This window comes from Lygodium microphyllum, chromosome 26, assembly GCF_053477565.2.
Source record: "Lygodium microphyllum isolate KBCC chromosome 26, Lygodium_microphyllum_v1.1.10, whole genome shotgun sequence".
NCBI classification, from domain to species: Eukaryota; Viridiplantae; Streptophyta; class Polypodiopsida; order Schizaeales; family Lygodiaceae; genus Lygodium; species Lygodium microphyllum.
Window position 1 is genome coordinate 84,029,363 of NC_141160.1, and position 13,312 is coordinate 84,042,674.

At 44.0% G+C, this 13,312-nt stretch overlaps 1 protein-coding gene and 1 pseudogene across 1 annotated transcript in view; both read left to right on the forward strand.

The window, feature by feature from the left end:
* LOC148013479 (nuclear factor kappa-B-binding protein) overlaps positions 1-13,312 on the forward strand; it is a 60,375-nt gene that overhangs the window by 16,663 nt on the left and 30,400 nt on the right. The window lies entirely within an intron of this gene.
* Positions 1,638-3,368, forward strand: LOC148013480 (uncharacterized; annotated as a pseudogene).

Here is a 13,312-nt window from a genome sequence, read left to right on the forward strand (position 1 = left end):
GATTCCTCTCTTGCCCTTGGCAAAGAAGATCTGGTCCATTTTGTTTGAATTCGGAGGGCTGTGGTGGGTCCTTACCTTCGTCCATCAGATTGGATCTTTGGCAAGGCAAAATATCCTACTCTGGCATAGCCACATATGAAAATATTATTTCATTTTCCTAGATTTTGGGATTGTTGACACAAGTGGGTTGCATGGGATGCTTTCGTGTTTGGGGTTCAATGTAATGAAGGTGGGAAAAGCATGGATTTTATGTGGAAAATAGATGGGAAAATAGTAGGGGAAATGTGGGAAATGTGGGGGACTATATAAGTCAACCCCAAAAGGATTGTAAGGTACCTATTTGATTTGACATCTAATCTCCAACTCAATCGGCTTCCTTCCTCACCTGTGCTCTCTCTCAATTCACGCTACTCCTATCTCCCCTTCCTTCTCTATCTTCCCTTGCCTTCTGTGGCTTTCCTCCATCTCCCAGTTCTCCTTCATTGCATTGGTATCAGAGCCTAAAATTTTGGCACCTACAGAGCAGCTTTGCATCGATGGACAAAACTATTGTTATCTAGGTGAACCAAATGGAATCCAGCACGTGAAAGAGAGTGCAGGTCGATTGGAATAAAGGCACTCAGGGCGGCCAAACTCCCTCACGCACCGATTCCACCAGTGAGCCATTCCGTTTGCTTCCGCCAATCACGAACTCAACATTTCGTTTGGAGAAACCAGCAGCCTTGCTTCAGCCGTCACTTCTCTGCCTCACGTCGCCCTCACCGTTCTGTCCATTCGCTACAGTTCCGTCCGTCTTTTTTTTCTGTTCACGTCACCGTTATTGCCTGCCACAGTCTTCGCCAGTGTTGCTCGACCACGAGGTAGTAATATGCCATCTCCACCGGCCTGCAATCTCCACCGTCACCCGCCCGCGCCTTCCGCTGGCCACTGTTTCCGCCACCGTTTTCATACCTTAGACTAATTTTCTAATCTATTTCCTAAGGTTAGTAAGGTTAGTTAACCTGAGGGGTAATTAACTCGTTAATTGTGAGTTAGTTTAGTTAGTCTAGTCCTAACGGTCCTAGATAGGCTAGGACAGTCCTAGCAGTCCTAGCTAGGCTAGGACAGTCCTAGGACTTCCCAGCAAAAAAAAAAAAAAAAAAACCTCTTTTAGGGCACTTCTACAGCCGTGTTCTGGGCCCTTCTCAGGCACCTTTGTGGCTCATTTCGAGCATTCTCTCCATCCTCTTCATCGAGTTTTCTTCAAGCCTCTTCATCGACTCCATTGCGCACTCATGGCCCCCAAGCGTGCACCCCGATCAGATGAGACGTTTCAGCATGGCGATGATGTTGCTCAGCAGGAGCAGATGCCAGTTACAGAGGGTGTACCTCCCTCACAGCCAGTTCCTGCTATGCCTACAGACACACAGTTTTTGGATGCATTGGCCTTGATGCTTCAGGGGGCTTTTCAACAGATGGGTCAGCAGCTCACCACTGCTATGGCTATGCACGATACAGCTATCACCCAGATGGGTCAGAACATTGGGCAGCAGATCACTACTGCCATCAGTATGCATGATAAGGGTAAGCAGGCCGCACCCTAGCACGGGGATCAGTCGGATAGCCAGGGGGATTTTCCTGACCCACACAAGGGATTTATGGCTGATGGCCGTCGCACTTATGATGCTGGTTCTATGCATGCACCCCAGCATGGGGATTATGTTGATATAGGTGATGCCTTGCCCGTGCTGCCGAGCACTTCTTTTTTTGATTCCAGGCCGCCATTTGGCTCGCAGATTTCATTGGCTGAGCCGTCCATTTTGGGCCGGCCTACTGGCATATTTCGGCCCACGGCGAGCATGCCTGGATTGAGTGTTGGGTTTCAGGGCAGTTGGGAGAGAGGCCAGTCCTCTTCTCAGCCTTTTTCTATGCCACCCACTCACCGAGATGTTTTTGGCAGGCAGACTCAGCAGGGATTGCATGCTTCGATGACACCTCCTGTTAATACATTCAGTCAGACTCAGCCTGCATATCAGGGAGGTAATGCTTTCAGTCAGACGCACTTTATGCATCAGGGGAGTGGTTCTCCTAACCAGCATGATGCTGGAAGTGGGCAGCATGCAAACATGGATGATATGCTTTCAGATGCCTTACGTTCATACAGGGCTTTGCCTGAGGATGTTCGTGATGAGATGCCCTTTTCACAGTATGTGAGCTTCAAGCGTGAGGATGCTAGATATGCTGGTAGTCACTCTAGGAATAACGCAGCCAAAGATGTGAAAGATAAAATCTCTGCGCACAAGTTTAAGGGTGACACTCGCACTCCCTCCCAACGAGTTGGAGGAGTGGCTCACGAAGTTGGAAGATTATTTCCGCTTCTACCCTAAGAATGATGAGGAGAGGATCATTTTTGCTGGCATGCATTTACAGGATTATGCACATACATGGTGGCGTTACATGCGAGAGTCACCTCAGAAGCCAACCACATGGAAACAGTTCAAGGAGCTTATGGTCACAACTTTCGTCTCGGCCCTAATCCTTGAACAATACCTGGCTGATTTTTATGCACTATCTCAGACAGGTACAGTCCAGGAGTACTTGCAGCGTTTTTGGAGGCTTTCCTTATTTGTACAGGACATTTCCGAGAAGGGGAAGCTGCTGCGTTTTATACAAGGCTTAAATCCCTCTCTGGCTGCTGATGTGAGAGCTCATAATCCTCAAACCATTGAGCGAGCAGCCCAGCTTGCTGAGGTGTTTGAGCCAAAATATGCTGGCAAGTACAAGCATTTGTCAGGTAGCTCCTATGGTACTGTTTATGAGGCTGACAGGAAGACAAAGTTTGCTGATTGGATCGATAAGAAATCGGCAGCTGCCCCCTTTCCACGATATCTAACGGTTATTGGGAGTAAAATGCCATATGCAAAGCCATACAGGCCCATGGATGCAAAGTCAGGTGTTAAACCCAGTGCTGGTTTTGACAAATCAGAAGTTAAACAACATTCCAGGGCCATAATGGACAGTATTTAAAAGGCAAATTTATGCTTTAGGTGTGGAGAGAAATGGACACCTGAGCACCGAGATGTGTGCAAAATGAAGAATGTCAGCTCAGCCAAACTCAGCATGATAATTGAATTATCAGATGATGATGAAGTGGCTGATGTAGCAGACCCCCATGATGTCTCTCATGAGGAATTGATAGGAGCTCATGATGCAGATGAATCTCCTAACACAGAAGCCACAAAGGGGACTGCATTTCCCTTTGATCCGGGTGGGGCTATTGAGCAAACCACTCGTGTGATGCATGAGATTAATATTCAGCCTACATGTGGCAGGAAAGGCCGTAAGCCAACACTCTCTGTGTTGGAGCATCAACCTACAATGCCTTTTCATGTCAGAGGTGATGCTAATGGTAATGTCCCTGTGGATGATGAGCAGATTTATTGGGATGCCCTGTCTACACTGTATACCATCTCACTTCATGCCTTGATGGGTGCCAAAAGTGCTGACACAATCAGGTTGAAAGGAATGATTAATGGCAGATCTGTTCATGTATTGGTAGACAGTGGTAGCACTCACAGTTTCATTAATTGCGGAACATTGCAAAGAGTGGGATTGGTTGCTACAGAGATAGACCATGGTCTGAAAGTGGAGATAGCGAATGGACAGCATATGATCAACAGACATTGTTGCCAGGATGCCAGGATTAAGTTCTCTGATGATGATGAGTTTGCAGGTGATCTTCTGGCATTGGATATGGGGCCAATAGATGCTGTCCTGGGTTGTGATTGGCTGCAATCATTGGGGAAAATCAGTATAGATTTGAATGTCTTATTGTAACGTGTCCACCTGTTATCTTTAGGACACTCTTAGCAGTCCATCGGAAAGGATGTCTAGAAAGCTCCGCTCGGCACTTCCATGGAATGTTACGGGGTTTGCGATCTAGGACTTTCCGCGTTTGCCACGTAGCAGAAGTATTCCGGCCGTTTCCACTTAGGACCGACTTGAATTAGGGTTTTCTCTATTGGTCATTTCCTAACGGCAACTAGCGTCGAATCCGAGCGAACTACTTTACGTAGAAACGCTAGGTCCGAAGCGGATTCACGCTGCACTTGGTTCAAGGAGAATGGAAAACGAGAGGGATGCGAAGCTCAACCTCTTTGCCATAAGGCATAGTCCCATTCCGTTCCCCCTAAAACAGCGTAAATCGGGATCATTTATAACTCTAGGTCAACGCTCTTGTTGTTCGTGTTCTTTGAACGATCTTCTTGTTGTTCATCCTGATTGAGAAAAGTTTCCGGCCAATCGGAACTACCCATCCGTAGGATGGACCCATGGCTATATCCACCGCACTTTCCTCAGGTTGTTTTAGTTATTTAATTATCTAACACATTTAATTGGACGTGTATCAATCAGCTTCCTTAATTAGCCTGTTAGGCACTGGTTCCTTCACGTAATCGTAGCACTTGACATAGAAAAACAATGTCAAACAAGTTCCTTTTCAACAGGTTATCATATTTATCTTTGAAATACATAAAGTCCAGCTCGTAGGCTTATCCATAAATCCGCCCAAAGGCTATCTAGCAATCCACAGGGATTACTAATCCAAGATTCCGCTCGTAGACTAGTATGCGGGCCTCGAAATCCAATCCCGAGTCACGTTGGCCTCTTGTGCAGGGCTCGGAAGGCGAGGGATTTACGGCCAGAGCCTTCCCTGGTCCCAAGCGTCCTCCTGCTCCAAGTAGCGCTCAACGGAGAGACCTCTCGCGGTGTGTTCGGTCCACCTTTCCGGTGCAGTTAACAACTCCCTTGGTTAGGGTCAGGCAGGCAGTCGGGGGTAACTGAAGCTGCCTCTCTCTTCAAGCCTTCAACCTGAAGCATTAGATATCTTTTCATTCTTTAATTCTTTGAGGAAACAAAGCAAAACAGTGCTCTTAAAACTGTTACAAGCACAATCAATTCCATTGGTCGTTATTATTGGCCAACTGCTAAGGAGCGAATCCTTCTTTCCGGATGCATCCAGCACTCGATCCGGGATCAATTGCGACTTGGCAAGATCCCCAGGGTTTAATTTGTTAACCCTATATCTTGGGTTAGGGCCGTAACCTATTAACCCAACTTAACCAAAACCTTAAGTGCTATTAGTAGTAAATATGTTATTTGAATTTACTGATTGGTCCTTTGCTTCCAAGCAAAAATCTAATCCCCGTATCTTGGATACTTTATCCAAGAAAAATACCATATCAGGACGTTTATTCATCCTCTTGCAAGATAACTTGCCTAAGAATCTGCCAATCTCATTCCGAGGAATTGGCCATTCCCTTGTGATCAAATCACAAGATTATGCGACTCTGCAACTTTTTGCACAAGTGTCGCATCAAACTATGGGACTATTCTACCCTTCAACGGTGTCTTCTAATCACGGTATTATGATTAGATATAACAATCCGTTCCTGATTGCATTAGGCCGACATTGTTGGTCCTAGGGTTCCGAGTTTTATCTTTTTAGCAAGAGATTCTTAGGAAAAACCCTAGATCACTTCTTGCAAGTATGTTCCAATGTCCCTACATTCCGTGAATGTGGGCAAGTCTTTAGGGTATAGGAGTTTTAGCTTTGGTAATACGAGCGACTAGGTAATGTCCTCAATGTGCTAACCCTAGTTAGCTCTTTGGGATATGTTGCATTGAATTAACCCTTCCTAAACGAGTACCTCGCGGTTTTAGGTGTTTAGGTTTAAATCAATTTAACTTGTCTATTCTTGAAGATAATTACGTTACCATTTCTGTAACCACATGATTCACTGTCTACGTGTAAGTTGATTTACAAACCCTAACTTTTCGGGTTACGATCAAATCATAGGTTAAGTTATAGCATCATTTCAATTGATCATCCTATAATCTGTAAAGAAGATTCATGCTACTAGGCTTTTAGGATTTTATGTTTAAATAGGCAACCTTTTTCTACTTTCATTTCCGAATGAATTTGTCGTATGTAGGACTTACACAACTTTTCGTTGATTTGAGTTTTTAGGCCACTTGCCTAGTTAAATCTTCTTCATGTAGTCCTAGCAATTTCCTACGGTTGCTAATAACTTTCTTTAAGAATCATTTCGAAAAAAGATATTCAATAATGCAATATGCGGTTTATTTCTTTCATGCTTAATCGGAGTGTATTATCATAATTCCGTTTTGTAAAAATGGACATTAATCTAATTTCAATTCATTGCAATGCACAAAAACTACTTGCTAGAAATGCATAGGAATCTTATGCTCACTTTATTTTGTTCGTTTTATTAAAAATACTAATGACCGAATTCTTCCATCGTGAGCTATCTCTTTTAAATTAGTCAAAGTATTTAAAACGAAAAATGCATCCTATCTCCAAAAATCATCCACGCACGATTAAATTATAACGATGTAAATAAAAATTAGGAAGAAAAACTTGGACTTGTGGTGAAATGTCCACATAGATGTTAAGAGACGATCCTCTTGCAGTTGAGCCTTGTGCTTTCTTAGGAGCCATCGCGAATGTGGCCTTATCGTCTTGGATGCAGATTTATGACCTTGGCCGTCTCCTTTGCACACGAAACTCCCTTTGTAATTCCACTGTCCTTTATGAATTTAGTTTTCCTTCCTTTCGTAGAAGCTCCGGTGCAAATTGTATACACGGAATGGGGGAAAAGAAAGTAACTTTGTGGTATGCAAAAAGGGGGAAAAGAGGGTGTTTTGCGAAGGTCAATAGGAAGGAGGTTGTAAGGGACCCCGAGATTAGATGAACCTTTGAAGGACTTGTAAAGAAAAGGGCTTAAAGGACCCTAAAGCAACATGTGGGGGAAAAGCCCACGAGAAGGGTTTTAAAATCCCGGGAAGGGGGGTAGGAAAACCTTTTGAGAGTAAGGCTTATTAAAGCCACGGGAATGGGGCTTTTATTTGATCCCGAGGGGGGTTAGTCTTAGGATGCACTAGGTGTGTAAAAGGGGAAAAAAGGGGGAAAGGAAGGGGTGTATAAGACCTTGAAGAGGGGATTTTATGTGGGGGGAGAAAGCGTATAAGAGACCCTTAGGAGGGGATTTTGTGCGGGGGGGAAAGGGGTTTTACCGAGCCCACATGAACAAGGCTAGGTGGAAGCCCACAAGGAAAATTTGTTGGGGGGTGTAATATGAAAGGGGGCTTATGACAGCCCCCTTTTGAAGCTTCAAGAAGCTTCCAAAAGCTTCTGCCCACGTGGAAAAGGGTAGATGACAGTCAAGGGGCGGTAGCTGGCGGGTAGTGCTGGGACGACGACAGCAGATGGCGACGTGATGGTGGCAGCTGCAACGGCAATCTTCAGGCGGCTCCACTCCCTCCCTGTCACGGCAGCGACGGCTTTTCCCTCTAGCTTTACGGCAGCGACGGCAATATCTCAGCAACCTCACGGCTTCCCACTTCCTCTCACGATTCCCTTCACAATTTATAGCTTGCACCCTGTCGCCTCTCCCCCATGTCACATATTAAATAGTTGAGGGGAGGGGATCCTCCCTCTCCCACGCGTCATCGGGCATGCCTTTGTCTGTCCCATGGCATCTAGCAAGCAGCTTGGTGGCCATTACTATTCCCTTCTCCTCCAGCATGGTAGTTGGCTGGAGGAGAGAGGGATAACTAAATTAATTTTTTTTGCCATTATCCAATTAACTATCCTCACGACTTATCCTTTTGGCCTCGCCTTCTAGAGGCGGTTTACGCATGTTTTTAGAAAATCGGAATATTACACTTATCTCTTGAGTTTTGCCACAAGGGTAGAACTGTTACATTGCAGGGCATTGTGAATCAGAAATTGTAGGTCATTTCAGCAAGGCAGCTAGCTAGGGAGCTCAAGAAAGAAAGTGCCATTTATGCATTGAATGCCTCTGTACCTTTGGAGGGTGGTATTCCCCATGTGGATAATTGTGAAATGCAGAAATTGCTCTTAGAATTTGGGGATGTGTTTGCTGATATGCCAACTTAGTTGTCCCCCAAAAAGAGATGTTGATAATGCCATAGTTCTGGAACATGGGAGTAAACCAATAAACAAGGCCCCGTATCGACTTTCTAAGGTTGAACGGGAAGAAGTGGCAACACAGGTGCAAGATTTACTTGAGAAAAACTTCATTGATCATAGCACCTCGCCTTTTGCATCTCCAGTACTGCTGGTGAAGAAGAAGGATGGCTCTTTTCGTATGTGCATTGATTACAGAGATTTGAATAAGACCACCATTAAGAACAGGTTTCCTATTCCCAGGATTGATGACCTGCTGGATGAACTCAAGGGTGCTCAATATTTCACGAAGATTGATTTGAGGTCAGGTTACCATCAGATCAGGATGAAAGAGGGTGATGAGCATAAGACTGCCTTTCATACAGAAAGAGGATTATATGAGTTCAAGGTGATGCCTTTTGGTTTGACTAATGCACCAGCCACCTTTCAGGCACTCATGAACAAGATCTTGCACCACCTTCTTTTCAAATGTGTGCTGGTATTTTTCGATGACATTCTCATTTATAGTAAGGATGCATAGGAACACATTGACCGTGTCGGACAAGTGCTAGAAATCTTGAGGATGCATCAGCTTTATGCCAAGGCTAGCAAGTGCACATTTATGGCAGATGAGGTTGAATATCTTGGTCATGTTGTAAGCAGGCACAGAATCAGGGTAGATCAGCTAAGGTGAAATGCATTAAGGAGTGGCCGTAGCCGCATAATACCACGCAGCTCAGGGGTTTTTTGGGTCTTGCTTCTTTTTACAGGAGATTCATTAGGCACTTTGCCAAAAGGGCTGCCCCTGTCACTGATTTGCTGAAAAAGGATGCCTTCCAATGGTCAGAAGCAGCACAACTCAGCTTTGATAACCTCAAGGATGCCCTTAGTAATGCACTTGTATTGGTGTGCCCTGATTTCTCACGGTCTTTCATTATTGAGACGGATGCTAGTGGCAAAGGTTTAGGGGCTGTCTTAAGACAAGAGCATGGTGTGATTGCTTTTGAGAGCAGGAAGTTTAATGCCAGGGAAATGAATTATCATGTTTATGATCAAGAGATGCTGGCAATCTTGCACGCTTTTGCAAAATGGCACCACTACCTGTACGGTAGCAAGATTAAGGTCAAAACGGATCACAGGACACTCAAGTACTTTTTAACGCAGCCTAATTTATCCATGAAACATAAGAGATGGCTGGCTGCAGTTCAGTCCTATGACTTTGACATTGAATATAGAAAAGGGAAAGAGAATGTGGTTGCTGATGCTTTGTCCAGGATGTGGTCATGCAAACTGTCTGCCATTTCCACGCTTCATCAGGAGTGGATACTTGGGATTCAGGAGGAATACATGCAAAATTCTGATGCAGTCCCTATCTTTGTGGAGTTACAGAGTCCGTCGAGCCAAGGACATGTTTGATTTCAGCTCCGCAACGGACTGTTATGGTTCACAGACAGAATTTATCTTGTGCCAGACTCTAAGTATAGGTTGTCAGTATTACAGGAAATGCACTCATCTCCTATGTCAGGGCATACGGGTATCACAAAAACATATGAAAAGGTCAAGGAGAGCTTTATGTGGGATGGCTTGTGGCGAGATGTGGATAAGTTTGTCAGTGAATGTTTGCACTGCCAACAAAATAAAGTGGACAGCCGGTTACCCGCAGGCCTTCTGCAACCGCTACCCATTCCTGAAGGCAAATGGACTCACATTGCCATGGACTTCATTACAGGCTTGCCTTCTACAGATAAGGGTTGGGATAGCATATTCGTGGTGGTTGACAGGATGACCAAGCAGGCCCATTTCATACTGACTAGGACTCGGTACTCAACTTCATAGGTTGCCTGGCAATTCATTGAAAATGTGTTCAAGCACCATGGTTTTCCTCAAGAGATTGTCAGTGACCGGAATGCTAACTTTATGGGCCACTTTTGGCAGGAATTATTCACTGCATTTGGTACTTCCCTTGCGCCTAGTATTGCTTATCATCCCCAAACAGATGGACAATCAGAGAGGGTGAACTAATGGTTGGAGGAGTATTTGAGGCATTATTGTCATGACACACAAAAGTCTTGGGACAAATGGTTAGCATTGGCTGAATTTTGTTACAACAACACCAAACACCTCTCTATTGGCATGAGTCCATTCGAGGCTATGTATGGATGCAAAGTGGGAATGCCTTCCAGGGTTGCAGACTTGGCTGTGAAAAATCAGCAAGCAAGAAATGATTTGGAGAGCATGGATGCCCTTCTGCAGTTGGCTAAGAAGAATATGCAGGATGCCCAAGCCAAGCAGAAGAAGTATGTGGATGAACAAAGGAGGTACTTATCTTTTGAAGACGGGGATTATGTGCATTTACGTCTCCATAAGAATCGATATGCCTCACTGAAAGGTAATACCAACACCAAGCTTGCCCATAGGTATTATGGCCCCTACAAAATCATCCGCAAAGTTGGGGAGGTAGCATATCAGTTGGAACTACCCAGGACCTCCAAGATCCATAATGTTTTCCATGTATCATTGCTGAAACCACATGTCGGATAGTATGTCCAGGTTCTTCCTGAGTTGCCTCCTATGGATGAAGAGGGCCACATCATTTATGTGCCGGAGCAAGTCAAAGGCTTCAGAGATCACGTGCTCAGGAACAAAGCCTACAGAGAATACCTCATCAAATGGAAAGGTTTATCTGAAGATGAGAATTCTTGGCAACCTGAGAGCATTGTGCAGGACTACCCCTATCTCCTACAAAGCTGATCAGTTTCTGCTGTATTTTTCTCATTCAAGGCAGCCTCATGGAAATTTTGAGGGCAAAATTCTTTGGGAAGGGATGGCTGTAATGAAGGTGGGAAAAGCATGGATTTTATGTGGAAAATAGATGGGAAAATAGTAGGGGAAATGTGGGGGACTATATAAGTCATCCCCAAAAGGATTGTAAGGTACCTATTTGATTTGACATCTAATCTCCAACTCAATCGGCTTCCTTCCTCACCTGTGCTCTCTCTCAATTCACGCTACTCCTATCTACCCTTCTCTATCGTCCCTTGCCTTCCGTGGCTTTCCTCCATCTCCCAGTTCCCCTTCATTGCATTCAAAGTCATCTTGCTAGGCTGAAATGTATTCTTCATTGATAATTGGATCTTGTTCAGCACGTTGGTTTTCTCCCTAAGGAGGATTTAGTTACTTGGCATATGATTCTCTTTTGGTACATTGCCTTGACTCTAGTATTTCTCATGTGATTAATATAATTGGCCATTACGAGAGAGAGAGAGAGAGAGAGAGAGAGAGAGAGAGAGAGAGAGAGAGAGAGAGAGAGAGAGAGAGAGAGAGAGAGAGAGAGTACTTCCATGGTCTGATGTAACAGAATGTAAGAGATTTAGTGAGAATCCCGACCGGATGGTTTGATGTATATATTTTTCGGAGAGAGAGTTCTAAGTTGACCTGATGGTGTGATGTAAAATATTTACTTAATTCAATTACCTTCACGAAAAAAAAAGAGAGTACTTCCATGGTTTTGGATGACTTGATATTTGTAGAGGTGGTTGCTCCATGCATGGATATCATTTTCTCCACCCATGTTGCGCCACTTCATGATCCCCTTCTTTTGTTCTTGTAGCATTGTGTTTTCATAGGCTTTTGGTTTCATGAGTGTGTTGGGTATAGAGCTCATGTGTGCCCATCAGGTTATGGAGAATGAAGCTCCAGGAGAGAGAGAGAGAGAGAGAGAGAGAGAGAGAGTGTGTGTGTGTGTGTGTGTGTGTGTGTTTTACGAAAAGAGAGAGAGAGAGAGAGAGAGAGAGAGAGAGTGTGTGTGTGTGTGTGTTCTTGCAAGTACACATCAAGCTGAATAGATTGATGTGATAGTTGTTAATGAAAGTACAAATGATATGGCTTGAATATATAGGCCAAAGTATCCACGTACACGTTTGACCCTCATTTAATTCTAAGTGGTGTAAAAGGTGTTTACACCTAAGCACACACTTTTACGCAAAATAATATGTGTTCACACACGGATAAAAAAATCTAACAAACCCCTTTCGGGTCATGAGTGACTGAACCTGTGATGTGAAACATATGAAAAAGGAAAAGGGAAGGTCTTACATTGAAGAGACAGTGTCTAGTCGTGTACAATGATTCTAGAAAGGAGATACATAAGTGAGGAAGGTGCAACGTGAGGAAGATTATGACATGGCCTACCAAAAGGCTTAGGGACCTGAAGTAATACATGGCACAGAGGTGCATGTGCTTGGCTTAGAGGCTCATCAAAAGCCAGTGTGGCTTAGAGGCATTGGGCACATGACGAGAGGCCAAATACATGGGTATAGCTTTCGGGATCAACTTAGAGGTCATGCTATAAGTGGTTACCCCATTGAAATATAGCTTCTAATAGAATCATAAAAGGAAAGTGCAAATCTTTTTGGATAAAAATCCGGGTAGAGTATCCTACACAGCAAATGGATTTGTTTTGGAAAGGTCTTAATACATGCATTGGCATGGCCAGTGTCTAATTCCAAAACACATTATTTATTTATTTATGATCAATTCAAATTGCATATTGATAAGGTTCAACATTGCCAAGAGACGATGATTGAACAAATACATTAAGGGCCTTGTTAGAAGTAGTAGGTGGCTCATTAGGGTCACTATGTGATAAAATATTAGCAGTAGCATATTGGGCGTGCTGCTTGTCTTTCTTCTTGTAGCATTGGTCAATAATGTGGCCAATACGCTTGCAGTATCGACACTGGGGCAGTTGTTTCTTGGTGTAGAAGGCTACTGGTGTTATGTCGGCACCTTTGTTGTGCCTTCCGCCATCCAAATGGATGGTGGCCATCTCTTCTTTTTTCATTTGTTGAGCCACTTTGAGAGTTGTCATGGTTTCATGGGATTGTGCTTCTTTTGCCAAGCTATTAAGAAGTACAATCTTTTTATCATTATCAGTTAGATGGCTATTGAGAGTGGTCAATTGTTGGTAGAGAAGACTTAAATGATTGAGATGCTGCTTAAAAGTCTTCGAAGGATTGTAGGAGATACTAAACAATTACATCTTCATAAATGATTTGGAACTATTAATTTCTCCCCTAGATGTGTTTTGAAGGCCATCCCATACCTCTTTTGCTGTTTTTGTAAGATCAAGGTGATGAAGAAGGTTGTCAGAGAGCTTGAGCCCGATGATTGCGAGTGTACTTTCATTCTTCCTGAGCCATTCTTGATGAAGTTGTGCGTTGCCCAGAATGTGCTCTGGCTCGTTAGTGGAGACAACTCTCCATGTGCCTTCTCGTATAAGTATGAGTTGGATATTTGTCTTCTAGATGGAGAACTTGATGCCCAAGAAATTTTCAATTGTGA